Genomic DNA, 13,067 nt, shown 5'->3' on the forward strand with positions numbered 1-13,067 from the left:
TTCAGAATTTTTCACTTTCATTGATAATTCATAAATTTCACCTGCCTTATTGTGGGACACGTTTAAAGCGTCTGCAAGGGATTTTATTTTAAATTATGTCTCAAAGAAAAAGAAAAATAAAAGCAAAGCGCAAGAACTTACAACGTTACTTTCATCAATACAAACTTTGGAGCAGCGGTACTTCTCTTCTAAATCGCCTTCAGATTTGCATAGTTTGTTGCGGGCTAAATTGCGATTTAATACTGGCTCTACTGAGGAAGCTGACCATATTCTTTTGAGGAATAGTGCCTGATATTATGGTGAGAAAAATAGAGTTGGTAAACTGCTAGCGAATTATTTAAAAGTTAAAAAAGAGAGACACGTTATTGATTCTATATCCTCATCACAGGGGTAGTCTGTCACTAATCACCAAGCTATTTTAGAAGAATTTGTAAAATGTTGTAAGTCTTTTTATACCCTGGAGGAAGTGCCTCCCCTTTCCACAACTACAGAATATTTAGATCAGACTCCTCATGTTACCCCTTCTAAACTGGACTTTGATTCTTTAGAAGGAGAGCTTATTTCTGATGAACTGTCTGGAGCAATAAAGTCATTAAAGTTGGGAAAAACAGCAGGCCCTGATGGTTTCACAGTCAAATTTTATTTACATTTCTCTCATCTCCTGCTTCCCTATTTATTTCGGTTATTTAACCATGTTATTGACTCTTCTACCACTTCAGCTTCTTTTAAAGAAGAAATCATCTGTCTAATTCATAAGGATGGTAAAAATCCTCATGATTTTAAAAATAATAGGCCAATCTCTATATTAAATGTGGATTACAAAATATTTGCTAAGCTTTTAGCTCTTCGATTGGAGTTGTTTCTACCCCATCTTATTGGAAAAGAGCAATCTGGTTTTATTAAATGAAGACTTATATCAGACAATGCCTGTTTGTTTTTGAATGTTCTCAGTAAATTTCATACTTTTAAACCTTCTCTTGCAGCTAAAACCATTGATGTTGAGCAAGCGTTTGATAGAATAAGTTGGGAATTTATGCTTCAATCATGAAAATGGCATGGTTTTGGACCTAACTTTACAGCACTTATCTATCTTTTATACTGTACTCCTCGTGCATCAGTATTAGTTAATGGTAAAGTTTATTCTTATTTTTCCCTTCATAGAGGAGTTAGACAAGGAGGCCCGCTTTCTCCAATATTATTTGTTTTTTCGCTTGAACCTTTTCTTGCTCGCATTTGTAATAATTCTTCTATTTCTGGTTTTCCTTACGGAGATTGTCATTTGAAGTGTGCTGCATATGCAGATGATATTCTTTTGTTTGTTTCCTCTCCTGAAAGTTCCTTGCCCTCGCTTTTACAGGAAATGTCTTCTTTTTGGCAGGTATCAGGATATAAAATAAATAAAGATAAAACAGAAAATCTTCCACTTAATAATTATACCTTTAGTCACTCTTTTAATTCTACTAGGTATAAGTGGCCTACTTCGGTCAGGATGAAATATTTAGGGATTTGGTTTACCAGCTCTATTCCGAAATATTCAAAATTAACTTTAGAGAAATTAATACTAGAGCAGAGACTATACTATCTTCTTGGAATCCTTTATTTTTATCATGGCGGGTTCGCTTAGATTCTATTAACATGATGATTTTTCTTCTTTTACTGTAAATTAATTCTCTTCTAATTAGATTTTTATGGAACAATAAAAAACCAAGAGTAGCCTGATTTACTTTACAGAGACTCAAATCAGTAGAAGGGTTGAATTTTCCGAATTTCTGCCAGTACCATAAAGCCTTTGACCTACATCCGGCAGCGCTCTGGACCTCTGAATTGTCTACACCTTTCTCTCCATTGTGGCTAGAGCTTGAAAAGTCTTTATTGCTCCTTTTACTTTCAAAGAGATACTTTCTTTTTCCTCCACAAAGTTGCTTCTTCGCTCTGATATTTTACAAAATACGGCATCATTAATCCAATCTACATTTCTCCCCATTACTTTGACTCCCTCTCTTTTCCTGAAAATGCCATTATGGCATAACTTGTTGATTAAACTCTACAACAGCCTTCGTTTTTGGCGTACTTTGAAGGATAAAGGTCTTATTTGGGTATCTCAGCTTTTTCAAGGTAATTCTCCTATCTCTTTTCATCAATTATGTCTTGATTATCATTGCCCTCAAGTCTTTCTATCCACGTTATTTATCATTAATAAATATCATTCTTGATGTTCATGTGTCATTACAACAGTCTATTTCCTCAATTCCCTTAGCTCTGGACTAACTGATTTCTTGAAAACTGGCCATAAAGCTTAATTTATCTATAAAACTCTGTCTCTTCTGGACTCCTCTTGGACCAAATCCAAGTTGGAATCCTTATGGGGAAAGGACCTTGCTCTCAATTGGGAAGTTACTATCTGGAAAAAGATTTGGGCACATATATATAAAATGTCTAGGTCAGCAAGTATCACTCAATCCTTATTTTTTATTTATCACAGATTACATTTAATTCCCTAAATTGTTCCAGATTCTCCTCAGATGCCTCTGCTAGCTCATATGCATATGCTGTTTAGGTGTCCGAATACACTTTTTTTTTGGCATAAGTGCTGGTCCCAGATTAGAAGGATTTGTAGACTAGAGTATTCCTTCAATTTACTTTACATTTTTCTAGGCTCTTTAACTAATTATCTTGTACCATCTTTCACTAAAAATAAGTTATTAGATATTTTATTGGCAATTGCTTTTCAACAAATCACCTTTAATTGGAAAGCATCATCTAAATTATCCTGTAGGGGGGGTGGGATTCGGTATGCTTACATCATAAATTAGTTACTATATACACTATTAAATGTTTATCTGCTCATAATGCTGAACTGTCTGTTATGGTTGCCTCTCACTACATTTCTTAGTCAGGTTACTAATTCTGCATTATCTGAAAAATGTTATCCCCCATAAATATTCTATCTCGGTCCTTTCAATTGTAATTGTATAAATTGACATTCTTAGGTTTAATATATGATATTTGTTTCATTCTTTCAGTATTAATTTATAGATGAGAACATTCTTTCTTAGACGATTATATTTAGGATACTGATTATTTACGGTTGTTTTTTATCCTCTTGTTATTTCACCCTTCGCCCCTTTCTTTCTTCTCCTCCTTGTAAAACGATAAAGACTGTGATGTATTTTGCTTCCAGGTTTTTAAAACCATATGGGTTACTCAATATCGCTCTTATGTTGTAGTATGGTATTTAATGGTATGTTTCTTTTTACACCTCCTGAAGTGTCTGAGATGTGCTCCATCCCAGAAATTACATGTGAGACATGGAAATGATTTTTTTCTCATTTGAAAACTATGTAAAGCTTTTTTTGTCGTATATGGAATGCATCCGTTGTTTTGTTGTCTTTTATTCAGTGTAGATGTTTATTGTCTAGAGTATGTGGCAGACATTTATATCTTATTGGGATGTAGAAGAGGTTTGATGCAGGTGGGACATGGCAGCATCTGTTACATGTGTCTTGTGGTACAGATTGTTTAGCATGCGGAATAAGGGTGAAGGGTTTGTTGTTGCGGATTGAAGTCCTCTCATGTACGGGATACTTTTAAAGTAGTTCTTGCATATGGGAGGTGATGGAGGAGCTCTTTGTGCATGTGAGATGTAGCAAACACATGTCTAGCATAAGGAATGTGGCTGAGGGCTTTTGGAATTTAGCAGAGGTTTTGTTGCATGCGGCATGCAGAGGGATTGTTTTTCATAGGTGGACAGACCGACAAAACCAGGCCTGGCCTACTTCCACACCTTGAACAATCAGAACTACAGTCCCATCCTTCACCCCTTGCATCAACCTAGTAGCAATGCTTTGGAACACCTACTCATCATCCGCTCACTAACAAGGCTCATGGGATTGCTAACAGTAGCACTGTCTACAATCTATACATGTCATTGTCAGGGTCTCTACCCTCCCGCCACAGGAATGCAGGCAATACACTTCCACTGTCTGAGGAAGCTGTCCTCACCCCCGTCTTGTGCCCTGTGTTCATGGTTGTAGTCTTCGAACATTGCTCCTGCTTTGGCTAGCGGGACTTCATTGCTCTTGCTCCTGCTGCCCATTTCAGCCCACCCTGGCTTCTTCCCTGCCTCATGAATGATTCCGCACACAGGCACTCACAAACAGTCCCTTACGGCGACCCCTGGTTTATGCCAACAATTTTTGGAATTTAAGGCTATTCTGACAAATTCTTTCTCCACAGACTTGTGCTGCAGAGTTACTATGCTTCTCAGTGCTGGCTAACATGATCTCGGCTCTTGATAGATGTTGGAGTCCTGATGATGATCGTGGATCAAAACGCCGTCAACTGATTGTACCCCAGACCCACTTTTCAATATATGGTTTGTTATGATGGGCTGTGTTGTTCTTGTTACTTTGACACTGAGATGATCATGTTTATCACGTGAGTGTGTTACCTATGAAGGAGCACAAGGTACATTGTTCTGAACTAACTCTGACTGCACCCTTTTGTGATTTTAATAGTTTATTGATTAAAATTGTCATTTGACTGCACATAATGTCTGCATATTCCTTTAATTCGGTTCCTCTGTTCCTTGTTCTACCAATTGCCCCAGGCCCCTAGCAATATCTGGGTCTCTGTTGTGTTTAAAAACCTATATACCACAACCGTGGGCATCCAAAATGAATCCTACTTTGATTTATGTAATTAGACTGCAAATCAAACTTTAAGGCTGAACATAGGACAACATCCACTCCAGCATTTGCATTTGCAGAATCCCTGTTTCAATGTTTACCTTATGTACCCTGTATACTTTCTCACATTGCTGTGATTGTGTGGTTACTGCCCTCCTTTGAACAAAGCCGGAACCTCTCAGTATTTCCCTGTATATGCGTCCAGCCATAACTTCACGGATCCACCCCATGAGTTGATCAGGTGTCCTTGTTAAAGCAGTGGTCTAGCGGTAGCCATCACCCTCCCCAAACACTATCACCACCTAGCCGTATGAAACATGCATAGCCTACATGGATTTAACACAGTGCACTGATTCCAAACCTCAAGGAATTAAATACAAAGGATTAACCTTTGAGTGTGCAAAATTACATGTTGCTTCCTGTAAACTTTTGTGTATTTCCATGACAATTTTGTGAACCTATGCAATGAAATGTGGCTTGAAAGTATCTCAAATCAATGTTTTCCCTGAGTCCACACCTTGTGTATAAAGGTTTTGCAAAATACCAGTAGAAGAGTAATTTGAGGAGAAAATTACTCTTGGCAAAACATTATCTGTGCAAACCAGTATCCCACTATTATCTGGTAAGACTTTTTTATGCATGGCGCAAACTTGGGTAAGAAAGTTAAACAAAACTGCGTAATGTGGAATTTCTAGAAATATCACAAATTTTGTGTAACAGTAAATTCTAGAATTTCATAAATTGCCCCTGTGTGATTACAATTTCACCTACGCAGGTATATAGCTTACATTAAGGTGTCGATTACGATCCGTTAAAACCCGGGTACGAACCATCGGATGGAGCGTTTTCTCCGTCCGACTCGTACCCGGGAAAAACACCTTACAAACCCGCAAGTACGATTCGTACAGAAACACCATTTCCGTACGAATCGTCAAAAACACCGACCGGCAAAAAAAAAATACAAATCGGATCCGGGACACCGCGGACGTGACGTCCGGACGGAGTCAGGCAGCGTTTCACGAACCAGCAAGTACGATTCGTGCCCAAGTCACTCCGCACGGACAATATTTTACGGCAGCCAAAAACTGCCGGGAAATCAGGACGACGCGCAGAAGGAGCACCTGTACGCGACGGACAGCCATGGACCCCAACCTAAGTGTCATCCCGGCCCTCATAGCAGTCCACCTGGTGTACAGGAACCGACGCAGACGCCGCAGAAGGTCAGAACAACACCCAGGGGAAAAGGGGGGGGCAGGGGCAGGAAACATAACCCCCACCCAAGTTAAAAATCATACATGCCCTGTACATACCTGACCCCCAGGGCCTGGTCACTTCGGGGGGCGGGGGCGTCTCCACCAAGGCCTGCGTCCGCCACAACGGAAGTCGACATGGATGCGAACGGCAACACAACAATTGTGGTACGCACCGTACCCACGCCTTAAGAGCGTGGGTACGGGTCGTACCACGCCCACCCCTACGTCACCCCAACAATGGCGGTACGGCTCGTACCCATGCCTTTGGGATGTGGGTACGGGCCGTACCGCCATTGTTGGGGTGACGTATTTGTGGGCGTGGTACGACTCGTACCCACGCTCTTAAGGCGTGGGTACGAGCCGTACCCCTACGGCACCCCAACAATGGCGGTACGGCCCGTACCCACGTCCCAAAGGCATGGGTACGGGTCGTACCACGCCCACCCCTACGTCACCCCAACAATGGCGGTACGGCTCGTACCCATGCCTTTGGGACGTAGGTACGGGCCGTACCGCCATAGTGGGGGTGACGTAGGGGTGGGCGTGGTATGACCCGTACCCACGCTCTTAAGGCGTGGGTACGGCCCGTACCCCTACGGCACCCCAACTATGGCGGTACAGCCCGTACCCACTTCCCAAAGGCATGGGTACGGGTCGTACCACGCCCACCCCTACGTCACCCCAACAATGGCGGTACGGCTCGTACCCATGCCTTTGGGACGTGGGTACGGGCCGTACCGCCATAGTTGTAGTACCGTAGGGGTACGGCCCGTACCCATGCCTTAAGAGCATGGGTACGGGTCGTACCGCGCCCACCCCAACAATGGCAGTACGGCCCGTACCCATGCCTTTGGGACGTGGGTACGGGCCGTACCGCCATTGTTGGGGTGCCGTAGGGGTACGGCCCGTACCCACGCCTTAAGAGCGTGGGTACGGGTCGTACCACGCCAGTGGACAGACACATAGGGGTGTGTGGCCATCAGCCCCAGCAGTGCCCAGACATATGAGGGGTGGGTCCAGAGTCCTCCCAGCAGTGCCCAGACACAGGAGGGGTGGGTGCAGAGTCCTCCCAGCAGTGCCCAGACAACAGGAGGGGTGGGTGCAGAGTCCTCCCAGCAGTGCCCAGACACAGGAGGGGTGGGTGCAGAGTCCTCCCAGCAGTGCCCAGACACAGGAGGGGTGGGTGCAGAGTCCTCCCAGCAGTGCCCAGACACAGGAGGGGTGGGTGCAGAGTCCTCCCAGCAGTGCCCAGACATAGGAGGGGTGGGTGCAGAGTCCTCCCAGCAGTGCCCAGACACAGGAGGGGTGGGTGCAGGGTCCTCCCAGCAGTGCCCAGACACAGGAGGGGTGGGTGCAGAGTCCTCCCAGCAGTGCCCAGACATAGGAGGGGAGGGGGCCTATCACTCCCAGCAGTGCCCAGACACAGGAGAGGTGGGTGCAGAGTCCTCCCAGCGGTGCCCAGACATAGGAGGGGTGGGTGCCTATCACTCCCAGCAGTGCCCAGACACAGGAGGGGTGGGTGCAGAGTCCTCCCAGCAGTGCCCAGACACAGGAGGGGTGGGTGCCGAGTCCTCCCAGCAGTGCCCAGACACCGGAGGGGTGGGTGCAGAGTCCTCCCAGCAGTGCCCAGACATAGGAGGGGTGGGTGCCTATCACTCCCAGCAGTGCCCTGACACAGGAGGGGTGGGTGCAGAGTCCTCCCAGCAGTGCCCAGACACAGGAGGGGTGGGTGCAGAGTCCTCCCAGCAGTGCCCAGACATAGGAGGGGTGGGTGCCGAGTCCTCCCAGCAGTGCCCAGACACAGGAGGGGTGGGTGCAGAGTCCTCCCAGTGGTGCCCAGACATAGGAGGGGTGGGTGCTTATCACTCCCAGCAGTGCCCAGACACAGGAGGGGTGGGTGCAGAGTCCTCCCAGTGGTGCCCAGACATAGGAAGGGTGGGTGCCTATCACTCCCAGCAGTGCCCAGACACAGGAGGGGTGGGTGCAGAGTCCTCCCAGCAGTGCCCAGACATAGGAGGGGTGGGTGCAGAGTCCTCCTAGCAGTGCCCAGACATAGGAGGGGTGGGTGCCTATCCCTCCCAGCAGTGCCCAGACACAGGGAGGGTGGGTGCAGAGTCCTCCCAGCAGACACAGGGAGGGTGGGTGCAGAGTCCTCCCAGCAGTGCCCAGACACAGGAGGGGTGGGTGCAGAGTCCTCCCAGCAGTGCCCAGACACAGGAGGGGTGGGTGCAGAGTCCTCCCAGCAGTGCCCAGACATAGGAGGGGTAGGTGCAGAGTCCTCCCAGCAGTGCCCAGACACAGGAGGGGTGGGTGCCGAGTCCTCCCAGCAGTGCCCAGACACAGGAGGGGTGGGTGCAGAGTCCTCCCAGCAGTGCCCAGACATAGGAGGGGTGGGTGCCTATCACTCCAAGCAGTGCCCTGACACAGGAGGGGTGGGTGCAGAGTCCTCCCAGCAGTGCCCAGACACAGGAGGGGTGGGTGCAGAGTCCTCCCAGCAGTGCCCAGACACAGGAGGGGTGGGTGCAGAGTCCTCCCAGCAGTGCCCAGACACAGGAGGGGTGGGTGCAGAGTCCTCCCAGCAGTGCCCAGACACAGGAGGGGTGGGTGCCGAGTCCTCCCAGCAGTGCCCAGACACAGGAGGGGTGGGTGCAGAGTCCTCCCAGCAGTGCCCAGACATAGGAGGGGTGGGTGCCTATCACTCCCAGCAGTGCCCAGACACAGGAGGGGTGGGTGCCGAGTCCTCCCAGCAGTGCCCAGACACAGGAGGGGTGGGTGCAGAGTCCTCCCAGCAGTGCCCAGACATAGGAGGGGTGGGTGCCTATCACTCCCAGCAGTGCCCAGACACAGGAGGGGTGGGTGCAGAGTCCTCCCAGTGGTGCCCAGACATAGGAGGGGTGGGTGCCTATCACTCCCAGCAGTGCCCAGACACAGGAGGGGTGGGTGCAGAGTCCTCCCAGTGGTGCCCAGACATAGGAAGGGTGGGTGCCTATCACTCCCAGCAGTGCCCAGACACAGGAGGGGTGGGTGCAGAGTCCTCCCAGCAGTGCCCAGACATAGGAGGGGTGGGTGCAGAGTCCTCCCAGCAGTGCCCAGACATAGGAGGGGTGGGTGCCTATCACTCCCAGCAGTGCCCAGACACAGGAGGGGTGGGTGCAGAGTCCTCCCAGCAGTGCCCAGACACAGGAGGGGTGGGTGCAGAGTCCTCCCAGCAGTGCCCAGACACAGGAGGGGTGGGTGCAGAGTCCTCCCAGCAGTGCCCAGACATAGGAGGGGTGGGTGCCTATCACTCCCAGCAGTGCCCAGACACAGGAAGGGTGGGTGCAGAGCCCCCCCAGTGGTGCCCAGACATAGGAGGGGTGGGTGCCTATCACTCCCAGCAGTGCCCAGACACAGGAGGGGTGGGTGCAGAGTCCTCCCAGCGGTGCCCAGACATAGGAGGGGTGGGTGCCTATCACTCCCAGCAGTGCCCAGACACAGGAGGGGTGGGTGCAGAGTCCTCCCAGCAGTGCCCAGACACAGGAGGGGTGGGTGCAGAGTCCTCCCAGCAGTGCCCAGACATAGGAGGGGTGGGTGCAGAGTCCTCCCAGCAGTGCCCAGACACAGGAGGGGTGGGTGCAGAGTCCTCCCAGCAGTGCCCAGACACAGGAGGGGTGGGTGCAGAGTCATCCCAGCAGTGCCCAGACATAGGAGGGGTGGGTGCCTATCACTCCCAGCAGTGCCCAGACACAGGAGGGGTGGGTGCAGAGTCCTCCCAGCAGTGGACAGAGACATAGTGGTGTGTACACCATCCTACAATTAGCAAAACTCCATGGGTGCATGAAGGCATACACAAAGTGCGACTATATTGAGAGTGGCATGCCAACACATCACTGACAGCAGTGTCCTACTCCCATGAGGGTGGATGTCCATCGCCCACTGCATGACACACCACATGTGGGTGTGATGACAAATGACACATGCTTATCCACCCCTGGCGCTGGCAGCACCATACACACACTGAGAGCATGCAACAAGACTGTATATTCATGTGCCACCCTACTAAACTAAGAGACCCAAAGGGAACACACACTGTCACGCACATTCCAGGACTGATAGGAATGTACAGGTGCTGGGGCAGCCAACAAGTTGTTGCCTCCCATGGAAGGAAAAGGGTGGAGTACCCACAGATACAACGCCCACAATTGTCAGACAGGTGCCCAAAAGACCCTGCAGAACACGTAACACATGTGTGCGAGGCTGGAAGTACACACATGTCAATATACTCCATACACAAGTACAGTGACCACCAAGGATGCCACAAATGATGCAAGTGGAGACATTGCTGAGCATGCATGGCCAAAGTTGAAGGGATCCGTCACACACCCAGGAAATGTAGACAGAGCTCAGCACAACAATTGGGAAACACCCTGCAGGGAAGATGTCAGGGTCCACAGAGGAAGGAACACACCCTGGGACAATGTCACCATACAGTAAGAGCTTACATGACCAAAGATTATTTGCAGATACCTTGTGATGGCACACAGATACCAGGGTCCACCCCATGAGCAGCACATCACAACATTTCCCAGACACCTAACACATTAACACCACCCCAAATCATGGAGCAGCACCACCAACAGCAAGACCAGAAAAGCATTCGTGTGCAAATGAAAACCAAAATGCTTTATTCAGCATAAAAAATTATAGCAAAAGAAATGTCCACTATATACAGGGCCCATAGGCCAGGCCATGTGCTAAGTCCTGGTGGGGGACACTTTGGGACGCGTCTCCCCTAGCTTGACTGCACAGTTCACTCTTCCATATCATCCACAGAAGGGGGGGCATCATGTGGGGGGGAAGGACCAGGCACTGCAGGGACAGGAGGGGCAAGGGTAGGTGTTGTGGGTGCAGGGACGGACGACTCCACCACAGGGGGTGGGGCAGCGCCAAAGGTGGTGATTAGCAGGGCGCTGCACACGGTTGCAAGCTCTTCCAGCGTCTCCCCTGCACCCGAATGAACCACAGGCCCCAAGGAGGGGGGGAGGTCGGAGGGATGGGTTGCAGCGCTACTGGAGGAGGGTGTGGACAGGGGGGGGACTCAACTACCCTGGCCGGGCACTGCCTCCACCGCTTGCGGGGTGGTGTCACACTGGGGCTGAGGGACACACTGGCCACGAAGGACTCTTTATCTGACAGTTGGCCAGGAGAGCTAAGGGGAGTGGTTTGGAGGAAGTGGGTCGTGATGACTGCGGACTCCCACTGTGGTAGCGTGGCTGCCGTTTGCCCCCCGACCCAGTGGGTGTGCCTACTTCCCCCTGTGTGTGCGTGACAGGAGGTGTGCGCTTGGCCTTCCCTGGTGGTGTGCTGCCTGTGTCTGGTGGGGTGCGTGCATGGGGACGTCTGGGTGTGCGTGGGACAGGCATGGGAGTGGGAAGTGTGGATGGTGCAGGGGTATGGGGGGGGACGGAGCGCTGCTGGATATCCACTGCTGCAGTCAGTGACGAGTCTATGGACTTCAGCAACATCCGTTGGTCAGACATCGCTGCTGACATGCCCTCCATGTACGACACCATCTGTGTCAGCAGTCTGGTGTGGCCATGGAGGACATTAAGCAGCGATGGCTGACCAACCTGCAACTGCCGCAGAATGTCCACAGACTCGGCATTGATGGCAGCAGGGGAGACAGGGGCAGGGGGTGCGGTGCCTGGCACGAAGGAGACATGTTGTCGCCTAGCACGGAGGGAAGGGACCCGAGCAAGTGGGAGGCCGGTGATGGGAATGGAGGGGGCGGCGAGAGATGTGAGTGCTGCTTTCAGCTCTGGGAGCAGCCTCCGCCCCTTCTGGGAGCTCAGCCTCGGACCCGTCAGCGTCATAGTCGGTGGTGGGACTGGACAGGTCCTCCGCCTCACTCCCCTCGGCCTCCGTGCCACTCTCCCCAGCACTGGTGGCACAGGTGCTGGATCCCTCCTCAAGGTCCGTGCCAGTGTCTCCCTCGGTTTCCCCCGATGATGCTGTGGGCAAGGTGAAGAGACAGGAAAAATCAGACACCTGTATACATATGACACATGATTCAAAACTACATAGGTCACAGTGCATAGCATGAAAAACAACATGAGTAACATCTACAATACTACGCACATATGTAGGCCCTGCACCACACAGTTGGTTGACCCACCATGCCACTGGGAAACAATGGAGAGCATGTAACTTGATATCAAATTAGACAGAGGAGCCAGTCTCTGGGGACAGTCGAGCACAGCATCTGGTCCACACACCGTTGCCAAAAAAGGGATGAGCAGGAACCATGTCTCCTAACTTTTGGCACATGCTGCTTACCAAATACATTAAACCATGCCCAACATGACTGGGAGACTGCATGTTGAGTGTATGTTCAGACAATCATCACACACAGGCCAGACGTGGCAAGGAGACATAAGGTTTGGACATGTAGGCCTTCCCTGCACAAACCCCACCCTACCTGAGACAATGTGATTGAGACAGAGGAAGTACTTACACCTCCTACTCGGGGATTACAAACATGCCCTTCAATAAATCCTGAGTGTACACAAAGTACCCCTCGTGAGCCTGTCCACACATATAATTGACAAACAACCATCATCAGATAGTTGTACCAAGACACACAGGCATTGGCCACTGTGAGTATGCACAAGCCAAATTTGGTCACCCTGTACAGTGGACACGTAGCACACTTTACGTAAATACAAATTAGGCCAGAGTACAATGCCATAGAGCCCAACCTATGCTGAAGACACAGAGAATGTCCACATTGTTGGATGACACACATGATACCTAGGAAAAGGTGCCCCAGGGGACTGTAGTGGCCACACTCCTCCATGGTCATGTATGGATATGACAGCAACAGAAGTGACCGTCCCTGCACTATGCACATCTCCCACTCATGCACATCATATCTGAGGGCACAACATTGGTCATGCATGCTGTAAGGCAGTACACTTGTAAGACACACTCCTATGTCGGGACAACATCAGTGGCAACTAACATGGACCCCACAATGACTGAACTGGCCAGGGCACAGGCAAGGTCCCAACACATGTCACACACCACCCCCACACATGATGCTGCAAGCATTGGGCACTTGGATTAACTGGCAGCCTAGATAACCTTG

General features: G+C 49.9%; 1 long non-coding RNA gene across 2 annotated transcripts in view; it reads left to right on the forward strand.

Moving 5' to 3' along the window:
• Window positions 1-4,546, forward strand: part of LOC146771100 (uncharacterized) — a 68,757-nt gene extending 64,211 nt beyond the window's left edge. For both annotated transcript variants that reach the window (XR_014975228.1, XR_014975227.1), the window contains exon 4: window positions 4,237-4,546. This is a non-coding gene — a long non-coding RNA (uncharacterized LOC146771100). The remainder of the gene's footprint in view (window positions 1-4,236) is intronic.
• Window positions 4,547-13,067: the final 8,521 nt, after the last annotated feature.

Source organism: Triturus cristatus, unplaced genomic scaffold, assembly GCF_964204655.1.
Source record: "Triturus cristatus unplaced genomic scaffold, aTriCri1.1 SCAFFOLD_196, whole genome shotgun sequence".
Taxonomy (NCBI): domain Eukaryota; kingdom Metazoa; phylum Chordata; class Amphibia; order Caudata; family Salamandridae; genus Triturus; species Triturus cristatus.